This window comes from Cryptotermes secundus, unplaced genomic scaffold, assembly GCF_002891405.2.
Source record: "Cryptotermes secundus unplaced genomic scaffold, Csec_1.0 scaffold1096, whole genome shotgun sequence".
NCBI lineage: Eukaryota > Metazoa > Arthropoda > Insecta > Blattodea > Kalotermitidae > Cryptotermes > Cryptotermes secundus.
Genome location: NW_019737097.1, coordinates 181,275 through 194,550, shown reverse-complemented (window position 1 = coordinate 194,550; position 13,276 = coordinate 181,275).

Sequence of the window (13,276 nt, the reverse complement as noted above, 5' to 3'; positions counted from 1 at the left end):
CTGCTACAAAATGGAGATGCAGCAGATAATCGAAATGCTGGTGAAGGCAGAGGCCAATAGAATAGCCGACAAGGAAGAAATGGAGGCCAATAGAAGGAAAGACAGAGATTTCCTGGCCAAATTAGACACCGATATGAAAACCCATCAAGAAGAGATGAGGGCAAATCAAGTAAGAGCAGATGCCGACCGCGTGCACATGCAAGAAATGTTCCGCACCCATCAAGAAAAGGCGGAAGCAAATAGAAAAAAAGACAAAGAAGATTTAATATTCAAACTAGACGCCAATCAACAAAAGGCGGTTGCTGACAAGGAAGAATTGAAGGCCGCAATGAAATCTATGCGGTCAGAGTTGGATGATAAAATCCAACATAGAGTTGAAAACATTTTGGCGATCGTTGAACACGACAAANAAGGACCCAGAAACCTGGAGAATCCCTGCAAGACTCTGCCACGGCCATTGAACTGCTTTCCCATCGTGCCTACCACCAAATACCTGCAGACTACATAGGAAGAGAGGCAGCAACAGCCTTCGTATACGGAACACGAGATGCTGATATAAAGATCCAGTTGCTGCTAGGAGGTGAGAAGAAGGTAAACGAGGCCCTCCGACGAGCGCTAGAGCTGCAAGCGGTACTGGTAGCAGCTAGACCTCACGAAGGTAGCACCAAGACATACCGGAAGTACCGATCGTCCCCCACCCATCGAGGAGACGGAAGACAATCAGGGTGCTGGAGTTGTGGAAAACTGGGCCACTTCGCGAGTAACTGCCCCTACGAACAGGAAGGGTACCCAACCGCCGGGAAACGAGCGACGGCCGCCGGAGGAGGGCGAACGCCGGCATATGCATTAAGGCCCCCACACTACCCACTCACCGTCAAAAGGGTGAATACCAACCACAATGAGATGACGTCCTGACAAGAAGGAATGCCGGCCTCAGTGAACAGGAAACCTAAGGCGGCAGGGTTACGAGAGGTACCCATACAAGACGCCGAAGTAATGCCGGTCGGAGAACCGAAGAAGAAAAGGCGTAGGGACCGATAGAAGCGCATTAAACGCATTAAACTTCGCCTGCATTTCCTTATTCCCTTATGAGGATACGTCCAGAATGTTGAATGAATTGAAATTCGATTCTCGAAGCTAATAGAAAAAAGTAAGTCAGCTCAGATAATTTCATAATTTGGAGTAGAATATTCTGTACGTTTTAAGAATTTCGAAAGGCTGGAAGTCTAAAAGTCAAATGATGAAAATGATCAAGGCGGAAGTGATGGGGCCCTCAAACAAAATACTTACAGCCGAACTATGATTAGCATTAATAATTAGAATTATATCAAGTCTAAGCATTAAAAACAACAAATTTCCAGATATAAATTTAAATGTGACGAGAAGGCGACGGTATTTTATATTAGGAGATTCATAAATACAGAATGTTCAATCATGGAGGAAACCGGGGGGAGCAGCGTGAGTTGGACACAACATCTCTCGCAGAGTGCTGCTGTAACTGCCGAAAGCGGAATGAGTCATCAGCGCTGATAAACTCGCGAACTCTCGCTAGCGTAAAGTGGATGGAATGTTTCTCCGCTACTACTCCCTCACATCAGTTTCTGTACATGCACACATTATAAGAATGCTGTAAAAAGATAACACAAACTTACCTTGCTTTATAACAGGTGTTCAAAGTGACCCCCTTCTGCTTGCAAACATGCCTTGCATCGCAAAATAAATTATGCGACACGTTCTGAAGTTGGTCCTGGGTAAGTGAACTAATTACGCGTGATATTTCATTCTGCAGAGCTTCAGTGGTGCGAGGATTATTCTTGTAGACTTATCCCTTTAGGTTTCCCCAAAGACAAAAATTGGAAAAACTGAGATCTTGGGATCTGGGAGGCCACAGTCCCCTGCTGATTATTCTCTCTTCACACACTTCCTGTATTGCGACCATGGTTGCATTAGCTGTACGTGCTGTAGAGTCGTCTTGCTGAAAATATTGTCCATATATCCATATTGTCCTTCATCAGTCAGCTGATAGAAGAACGGATTCAGTATATCATTAATGTAGCGGTCAGAGTTCACGGTTTCGTGGAAAAATTAGAGGCCAATGATTCGCCGCGGACTTACAGCACACCACACCCCCAACTTTTCAATATGTAATGGCACTTGCTGTATAGCGTGAGGATTTCATCTTATGCACTGACATGGCCACTAACGTGAAACCCCGCTTCATCAGTCATGAACAGAAGCTGTGTATCCACGATTCCATCGTGCACATTTTGCAGCAGACATTTGCAAAAACGAATTCTTGGTAATATTATATTTAAGCATCCTGTTACACTCACACAATATATATGAGACAAACTCCGTCTTAAGTGCAACAATTTAATTGTAGTTCTTTCTTCTTCCCTTCCTCCACACTACATGTTTCGGCCCTAAATGGCCATCATCAGGTGTGTATTCTTACGTAGCTGCTACACTGCCCGTAGTTTAAAATTTAAAATCACCAGTCTTTCTAATTGTATGTATGTATAAAATCTTTGTCAATCTACACGCGTCAATTTGATTTCTAAAATTGGCACTTTTTTAAAACTTCTATTCAAATTAAAATGTCTATAAATTTACTGTTCTTTTTCTTTTTCAAAATTATTAAAAATTAAAAATTTCTCGGGGTACACGCCCTATGTCTATAGTGCTGCAGCGGCCACTTCTTGTTTTATTGCTGTTCAGGTATTGTCTGTAATATACAAATATTCATATTACTATCTTATGTTACGTTATGTTGTGTTATTCTTATATGTTTATACTGTTATTTGTACTTACTCTGTGTAGGCTCTCTCTGTGCGTGTCGCTGCTTATCTTTAATACGTGTGCTGTCTGGTGTATTGTGAGCTGTGTTTTATGTTGGTGAGTGTTGGAGGTGGAATGGGTACTGGGGAGAGGGAGGGAATTCTTGGTGTATAATCTGGTTGTTTCAAGTCACGCGCAACTGTTATTTTATTGCAAAAACGAATTCATGTTGCATAATCTGTCTGTTTCAGCTCATGAAAAACTGTTATTTTAATGCAAAAACGAATTCGTGTTATATAATATGATTTTTTTCAGTTCATGCACAACTGTTATTTTATTGCAAAAACGAATTCGTGTTATATAATCTGGTTGTTTCATCTCATGCACAACTCTTATTATATTGCAAAAACGAATTCCTGTTGCATAATCTAGTTGTTTCAGCTCATGCACAACTGTTATTTTACCGCAAAAACGAATTTTTGCTGCATAATCTGGTTGTTTCATCTCATGCACAACTCTTATTATATTGCAAAAACGAATTCCTGTTGCATAATCTAGTTGTTTCAGCTCATGCACAACTGTTATTTTACCGCAAAAACGAATTTTTGCTGCATAATCTGGTTGTTTCATCTCATGCACAACTCTTATTATATTGCAAAAACGAATTCCTGTTGCATAATCTAGTTGTTTCAGCTCATGCACAACTGTTATTTTACCGCAAAAACGAATTTTTGCTGCATAATCTGGTTGTTTCAACTCATGCACAACCGTTATTTTATTGCAAAAACGAATTCTTGCTGCATAATCTGGTTGTTTCATCTCATGCACAACTGTTATTTTATTGCAAAAACGAATTCCTTTTTCATAATCTGGTTGTTTCAGTTCATGCACAACTGTTATCTTATTTATTTTATTTATTTATTAAGCAATCGTAATCTACAATTCTAGAAGCTAAGTTGCTGGCATAAGAGCTGTGATGCTCTTTAATGACGTGGTGAGTCCCTTCCCCAGTGGGAGGTTCCTCATTAGTTTTCTTTTAGGTCAGCTGGCCAGTGTCTTCGGAGTCCTCGATTGTGTTGCGGTTCAAGGAGTGGCTGTAGGATGTCGTTTGGGTGATTTGCTAGTTTGTTGTGGTGTGAGGTACTTTTTTCTCTGATGACGTCCTTGATGTATGGTATATTTAGGTCTGTATGTAACGTTTGGTTGTTTACATACCAGGGTGCATTATTTATAATTCGAAGTATTTTTGATTGGCTTCTCTGGATTATTGATATATTTGATTTGCTGGCACAACCCCAGAGCTCAATTCCGTAAGCACAGATTGGTTTGATTATTGTCTTATAAAGCAGGACTTTGTTTTCTATGAATAGGTTGGATCTTCTTCCAATTAACTAGTTTAGCTCCTTGGTTTTTAAGTCTGTTTGCGTTTTTTGATTACGTGGTCTTTTCAAGTGAGTCTACTATCCATATGGATTCCGAGATATTTAACGCTTGGAGACTGTGGGATATTGTTATTATACAGTCTTACTTGTGAGCAATGCTCTCGCCTTAGCGTGAAGTTCGCTTGGACAGATTTATTCTCGTTATTTTAATTTTCCATTTGTGTAGCCATGCTTGTATTTGGTTTAAGTGGTTTTGTAGGATACTGGTGGCCTTTGCTGGATCTGCATGGGTTGCTAGGATGACTGTATCCTCCTCAAAGGTTCCTGTGGTAGTGGTTTCATCGGTTGGTAGGTATAATAGTGGTCCTACTACGCTGCCTTGCGGTACCCCAGAGTTTATAGTAAAGTTAATAGATGTTGCTTGATTGATTCTTACTCTGAATTCCCTGTCGTTAATGTAGGACTTCATCAATTTGTAATAAGTGATGGGAAGATTCTGTTTAATGTTATATAATAGTCCTCTGTGCCAGATTTTATCAAAGGCCTGCTTTATATCTAGGAATACGGAGGTACAGTATTCTTTACGATCGAGTGCTTGGTTTATGGTATAGGCTACTCTGTGTGTTTGCTATACAGTTGAATGTTGTTCTCGAAAGCCAAATTGATGTCGTGGTAACCAATCTTTTGTGTGGGGGTCGTTGTTTATTCTTTGAATCAGGAGTTTTTCGAGGAGCTTGGAAATAACTGGGAGTAAGCTTATAGGTCGGTATGAATCAACTTTGGTTAGGTCTTTGCCTGGTTCGTAAATTAGGATTATTTCAGCAGTTTTTAGTTGTTTCGGCCAGTAGTTTATTCTAAAGATAGCATTGATGATAAAAGTAATTAACAGTACGGTTTTTTGTGGCAATTCTTTTATATTTTTGGGGGTAATTTGGTCTATGCCTGGAGCTTTACGTAGTTTTAGGTTGTTTATTTCTTTTTGTACTTCCTTTGTGGTGAATTTTTTTTAATTCCCGGTATGTTCGCAAGGATATCTAACAATTGTTCTTCTACTTCAGGATCTATTTCAGTGTCGTTTGGTGTAAATACCTTAGCAAGATGTTGAGCGAACAGCATTGTCTTTTCCTCGTCGCTTCTGGCACATTTTGGGTTCGGTACCGTTTCATCTCTTATAGGGGGTACCTGATGTTTAGGTTTTCTTTGATGTTTGATTGGTTTCCAGATTCTGTTGTCAAATCTATTAAGACTGGTGATGTAATCGTGAAATGATCTGTCCTTTTCTTCTTTGATTTTAATTTTTAACTGATTAGTTGCTCTATTTAGAGCTGTTTTATCTTGCGGTGCGTGTGTTCGGTGCCATTTGACTCTTGCTTTTCTTTTGACTGCTATTAGTTTCTTTATCTCGATTGAGATATTATTTGAGGCTTGATTATGGGTTTGCAGCTTTGGGGTTGCCTGTTCAGCAGCCTTTGTGAGAGTAGTTGTTAAGTTAGTTAGTGCATCATCGACTGCAGTTGGGTTTTGGAGGCTTACTTTTAGGTTTATGTTTTCTTCAATTTCGGTGCGATAATGTTCCCAGCTAGTTCTTTTGTTATGATGCCTAATCGGAGTTTTTTTTTGTGAATGATGAGGCTGCTGATTGTTGCTAGTATAGGCGAGTGATCAGAAGAGAGATCATAGCTAGCTTTTGTGTGCATGTATGATGGGGAGATGCCTCCGGTGAAGAAAAAATCTAGGAGATCCGGAATTTTGGAGCGATCGGTGGGCCAGTAAGTTGGAGCGCCGGTTGACAGGATAGACTAATGTCTCTCCTGGATCAGATTTGCTAGTTCACTGCCTTTGGTTGTTGTGAGGCGGGAGCCCCATAGAGTGTGCTTGCAGTTGAAGTCACCTCCTGCTATGAATATTGGTCCGAGGGTCTGGAAGAACTCCCTGAATTGTTCTTTCTTTATATTACACCGAGGAGGGCAGTATACTGAAGCAAATTTTAGGTCGTACGGCATCATTTTAACCAGTATTACTGTGGCTTCCATATGATTTTTGTCATACTTCGGTAGTTCAAAATGTCGAATAGTATTTTTGGTTAGTATAGAGGTCCCAGCGTGGGCCGTGTTGTCAGGGTGATTTGTGTAGTATGTCGTGTATTGGGGTATTTTGAAGTGTGTTTCGCTAATTAGCATGACGTCTATGAGGTTATGTCGAATGAAGATTTCTACCTCATTTTTGTGTTGCAGAAGGCCATTGGCATTCCATTCAGCAATGTTGAGGAATTTAATGGATTTTACCGATGAGAGTTGTTAGCATTGCAGCCGTCCGCCGACTTACAGTTGCCACGACTGTCACTCGAGCTTGAGTTCTCTCTCTCTCAGGGATACGGGTGCTTTGGAGATGGGAGTGGAACACACTTCGGGTTAAATAAATCCGGGATCTCCAGAACACGCCGTGGATGGCAGTTTTAATTCAAAATTTCATCAATGATAAATCTGTACATTATTCTCCTAGCTAGCCGCTCCGTCCGCTGACCAGCTACCACTGCTATTCTTAAACACGTCTCTCCACTCTATCTACATTCCAACTACTGTCATCCTCCGCTCCCTATAGCCGACCCCCTCTCTTTACAAGTCCCCCAGTTGGCATCCGAAAAACAAGAACATAAAAGGGGAGAGCCAAGTGTCGAGCCCGACACCTGCCCGACATTCGTATTTTTCCAGATGCCCATAAACCTCTGTCGGTCTTCAAGTAATCCAATACCCCTCCCGGCTGGTCTCGCACGGTCAGGTCATGGGTTTATGAGATACTGGGCGTAAACAGGTGGCGTTAGGGACAATAGCGGCACCCTTAGCCTGAGGAGGACAATAGCGGAATTACACTTAGAAGGTCCGGGGATGGTACCTCGCCGATGGAGCGTCTCTCACGGTATTAAACACTGCATAACTAAATCATACTCTTAATTATATAATTTTGACGAGGGAAGTACGGTTACAATACTCCCCCCATTAAGCCGAGGTGTGTCCGAGTCGAACAGATGAAAGACGCTACCGAGGCTTAATGCCATTCTCCCGTACGAACCGAGGAATACATTAATTGTTTACAACACAGTGTCATACTTACACACAAGTGACCACATACAAAACAGATTATCTCAACTTTGAAGCTCACACTCTTCACAAAACTTCACACATACCACTTAAACTTGATATCGGCTGTCTACCGTAACATAAATGACAACACAAACAATTACTAACCCAGAACTACTGTTGTACAAGAAATTGCTTCAAAAGTTACGACCAACTTACCCAAATTGTACTTAATTTCTAAGCATTAATATGTTTACTCATAAATGGAAATTAATAAAAATATCTTATTCCACAAATGTGGATAATTAATCCTGCCACTTTCTGTCAGTATTAGGCAAGGCCGCCAACCAGTGATGTGTTACCCTTGCTCAGAAGCTCATACCCCAGGCACGCGTACAATACAACTTCTAAATTCACATTAGTCTATCGCCACCACATGTTAGGCTTTTCTTCAGCTAAGCTAGTTACAAGGTTTATTCACTCTCACTACCGACATGAATCATTACACAACATAATGCTCTACTCAGGAGAGCACTACAAATATAGACACAAATGTGACTCAAACATATGAGGCAAACTGAAATCCAAGGCACATACATCAGAACCCATACCCTTCTCCTCCAATGGTCAACCCAGAGTAATACATCATACCTATTCATACAAAATGGTAAACACATGATTTCTATTTTATTTCCAAAACTTAATCACTCACATCTTCAGAACTGAAAGATCATCACTATTAGGGTTCGTATGATTCATACTGTTAGCATCCTAACACAAGAGGTCTAGTCTTCTCATAAAACTTACCACACTTTCAACAGTGGTGACAATAGGCATTTATAACTCAATTAACTAATTCTGATGCACCATACTTTGATAGCTCATAACCTTTGGAACCTTGTTTACCCTCTTATCATAAATATTACATAGTGTCGTCGATATTACCAGAAACCAGTATCATTCAATTCATTGCTACACGATCCCTACGCCTTACCACTGACAATAAGTAACACAGAAATTAATGCAATTCTAACAATAGTGAAATTAATTAACTTTCTTAACTTTAACGAACATAAATGAAATATGTGGATATGCAGGAAAATCTGGCACAAACTGACCTTGAAATGTCTCAATTTCACACTTAGCGACGACCATATTTCTGTCCACAACATTTATATCCCAGTATTTTCAAAACAACACAATCAAATTAGAATCCACTCAGGAGCACATAGCACTAACGACCTCTATCACTGATTGCCCTCAAGCTGAATTTGCCAGGTCCATGGTTTACTGACAGTCCATGCATGGGGTGAACAGGTGACGGGAACTCACCACAGCAATACACTGAACTAACCTTCGATTTGACAGTACCTGTGGTTCCTTTATTCTTGAGAGTCTTCTTCCTCTTCTTCCAGTTTCGAACCCACGTCCTGCTCTGGCGCTCTGAGAGATTAAGTGGAGTTGCTGTGCCGCGATATCCAGTAGTCTGTCGCAGTTCGACTTCTTCCGCCTCGATCTGCAGCTGAAGTTGTGCTACACACGACTGATTCCCACACTCTTCTGTTACGTCTCCTGCTTCGATGCCCGTTTTCGGAACTTCAGCCAAGTTTCCACAAATCACTTGCGATCTCGATAGTGAAGAAATCACATCGCATCCGTGAAGTCCACTTCCTGTATGATTCATCTTGTCGGTATCGGGTAACTTCCTTTCTGACTGGTCTGTACTGTTGTCACTGCTCAATGTGCGTTCTTCTTGGCTGACAACAATTCCTTGGTCCATACTGGCGTGCGCTTGAGTCGCAAGAGTGCTCGTCTCTTTCACATTTTCTTCGTCATGACTTGAATTTAACTGACGTGTTATTTGGGTCTCAAAATTTTCAGATGTATCCCCTCGCACCGTATCGGTCAAAGTTTGAATCTGGCCGTGAGTGCGCTCAGATACGACTTCAACTTCGTTATTCATGGACTCTATCTGTTGGTTCGTTTCACATTTCGAGTCCCTTGTCAATGCAGCCAGCATTTCACGGAAGTCCTCTTTTCTTTTGTTTTCCATTTCCCTCATTCTCTCCTCAAATTCCCTTTCCCTTTTCATCATTCTCTCTTCCAATCCTTCCATAAAGTTTAATAGGGTTTGCCAGTCTATCTCACTGTCCTTCGCCTTTTCTATACATTTCGTCTGTTTATTCTGGGTCCGTAAATTAGCTCCTTCCTCCATTTCTCCCCCATTCTCTGTATCGTTGATCCCTTCCATTACTTCAATCTCTTGTTTATAATATTGATGACTCTGACTAACCTTGCATATCTGTATCTTTCATTTTCTTGTCTTCAGATTTCTTTCTTTCCTCCGCTGTTTCCATGATGTTCCGCTCGCAGACTCCCGGTCTCCTCCGCTGTTACGTGCCCCAGGTTGGAAGCGCCAATTCTACTGCAGCCGTCCGCCGACTTACAGTTGCCACGACTGTCACTCGAGCTTGAGTTCTCTCTCTCTCAGGGATACGGGTGCTTTGGAGATGGGAGTGGAACACACTTCGGGTTAAATAAATCCGGGATCTCCAGAACACGCCGTGGATGGCAGTTTTAATTCAAAATTTCATCAATGATAAATCTGTACATTATTATCCTAGCTAGCCGCTCCGTCCGCTGACCAGCTACCACTGCTATTCTTAAACACGTCTCTCCACTCTATCTACATTCCAACTACTGTCATCCTCCGCTCCCTATAGCCGACCCCCTCTCTTTACAAGTCCCCCAGTTGGCATCCGAAAAACAAGAACATAAAAGGGGAGAGCCAAGTGTCGAGCCCGACACCTGCCCGACATTCGTATTTTTCCAGATGCCCATAAACCTCTGTCGGTCTTCAAGTAATCCAATACCCCTCCCGGCTGGTCTCGCACGGTCAGGTCATGGGTTTATGAGATACTGGGCGTAAACAGGTGGCGTTAGGGACAATAGCGGCACCCTTAGCCTGAGGAGGACAATAGCGGAATTACACTTAGAAGGTCCGGGGATGGTACCTCGCCGATGGAGCGTCTCTCACGGTATTAAACAATGTATAAGTAATTCATACCCTTAATTATATAATTTTGACGAGGGAAGTACGGTTACAGCATTTTTAACGCCACGCTGTTCTGTTGGATGATTTGATTAAACATGGACTTGAACTCCTCTAGGAATTTGGTTAAAATGTTGGTATCTTCATTTGCGGTGTAGTTTAATCCCCTTTTGGCCACGTCTGCGTAGCTTGTGTTTTGTTGGTTCTGTTGAGCGTTTTGGTGATAATGTTGCTGGTGTTGCCGTCTTGTCTTAACCTCAATTTTTGATGGGATGTTTGGGTTTATTTTTTGTTGGTGGATGTTTAATCTGTTGTTTGCATTGTTGGGTTTGAGTAGACTATGATAGAATTCGCATCCTTTGTAGTTAGCGGGGTGATCGCCATTGCATAGGGCACATCTGGCAGGAGTATCTCTGGATTTTTTACAGATAGAGGTGTTATGTGCACCTACGCATTTGACGCATGCATAAAGTCTGTTGCAGTCCGTACTGTTGGCATCTCCTACACTGAATGATTCCGTTTTCCTTCCGTAGTGGTTCTATGACGACTGCTTTGTTTTGGAGGTAGTTTGTTTTGTAAACTTCTTTGTTGTTCCCGGAGGGTTCTAAGTCAATGAAGAATATGTTTAGGGGCTCTTTTGCCACCCTGTGTCTTCCATTTATGATGTTTCGTACTTGATGACTCTTTTTTGACAGTTCTGTTTGAATTTCTTCAGTTCTAGTGGAGTGGTGAATATGTTTCAGCGCTATTCTGAACGCAGGTTCTTCTTTTAGTTGGTATGCATGATAAATAACGTTGTTTTCTTTGAGGATTGTTACTAATTTTCTATAGTTGTCCGGTGTCCTACAGTTCACTTTTATGGTGTTGTCTGCCTGGCATTTAATAGTGTATTGTTCTTCCTTCATTATTTCGCCGAGTTTCTCGGCCATCTGCTCATAATTTGTTACCCTATAAATGAATATTGGTGGTGGTTTTGGTATTTTATTTTCAGTTTTTGTTTCGTTTGTGTTTTCCTCCGTGGGTTCAGGTAATGCACTGAAACTGTTGTTCACAGTTGGTTCGGTTTTCCTGCTTATTTTTCTTTTTTTGGCGACTTTCACTTTCTGCCAAGTATTTTTCATACTAGCTATTTCCTCTTCACTGGTAGATGACATTTTGTGGTAGTACTGGTTGATGTTATATATGTGTTGTTGGATGTTAGGAAAACTATTGACGTACTGTAATGAGGTACAGAATGTCCCGATGGTGTTTGTAATGACCCTTGCGGCATTTGCTTGTTTATTTATGGCATTTGCATATTATATTGTAGGATGCTCTGTGTAACAAATTTGTAGAAAATGCTGGTTGGTTTAGATACGATCCCTGTCTGTTCAGGGTTGGTATCGTTTACACGATTTTTTTAACTGTTATCTTATGTGGGTGAAATCTCATTTTCTGGCTGCGAAAGCCGATTCTAGCGAAACACCGGTTTCCTGCGCTAACGCCCCCCATACACACAAAATTTGGCCTCCAGTTCTGCCTGCACAGTTGAAGACTGAAAGGCAAAACTGACGTGTGTGGTCCGGCCGGCCAATCGTTTAGACTGTTGGCCTGTAGGAATCCCGTCAGTTCTACCTGCAGGACGTAGCAAGTGACAGGCAGAACGTACGTGTGTGACGATACCGGCAGGCCAATCGCTCAGTTGCTGTTGCTGTCTCGTGTTCTTCCCTACTGTTTCGCGTTGTGGTCATTTCTCGTGGTATTTTGAAACTTTGTGCTATAGCGACATGGTCGAAGGACTTTTTAGTCGAGTTTATTCCACAGTTTCGTGTTCATCCTTGCATTTGGAAGGTGAAGAGCAAAGAATACCACAGCCGGGAGATGAAAGCGAATGCTTATTTAGCACTGACAGAAAGAATGAAAACAGTTGACCCACAAGCTAACAAGGAAACTGTGTTGAAAAAGATCAACAATCTACGAAGCAGTTTCAGGGAGGAACGGAAGAAAGTATGGATGGCTAAGAAATCTGGAAAGAGTAGCGAAGACCTCTATGTCCTGAAACTGTGGTACTACAAAGATCTGTTGTTCCTGGTAGACCAAGAAGAGGCCTTGGACGGGTTTTCAAGTCTTGTTAGTGATACGGAGGTAAGTGGTGTAATTAAAAATCAAACTTTTATTGTATGTTAACGATTATAGATTACAATGCTAAACACTAACTCTTCAGCGTGGTTTGCCGTACACGGTACACTGGTATTTAAATGGTCCTACCTGCGGTTTGCCGTACACCGTACGCCAAGCTGTAAGCCTAATTTCGAAGGCCCATAAATATGGAACGAAAAGCGCCAGCATGATGACGATTGCACTGGGCTGTTGTGAAAAGAATACGCTCCCTGTTCGTGTAACCATAAGATTCAAGATACTGCAGCTCTGCCAGTCTAAATAGAACGCTGACCTCACAGTTACGATGGCCAAGTGACTACGATATCAGCATACCACAAAGATGATATGCGTGTGGTTGTGAATAACGCAACCAAACAAGAAACAAAGTCCGTGGTTGTTTGAGATTACAACAGAAACATGCTAGAAGTGGATCTGAATGATCAAATGCTACAGCCGTACTTGCTTGAACGGAAGAAGAGTACTAAGTTGTATCAGAAGTTATTCAAGAGGCTATTCAATGTAGCAATACATAACGCAATGGTCATATATTAGTGTCACCCGAATAACAAAAACATGGGCACGCTAAAGTTCTGACTTTCACTAGCACAAGGCCTCGTGGAAAAACACGGTTCTGGTTTTCCTCAGCCTGTATATGGCCGTCTGTCAGTTGAGCTGCTGCCTAAAAGACTCACAGAACGACATTTCTTGGAGCGTATTCCAGCCAAAGGAAAAAGGCAAAGCCTAAAAAAAGATGCGTGGTGTTCGCAGAACATGGTAAAAGGAAAGAATCTCTTTAATGGTGTAGTGAATGTGAGACAGGGTTGTGTTTAGATGGATGTTTCAAGAAA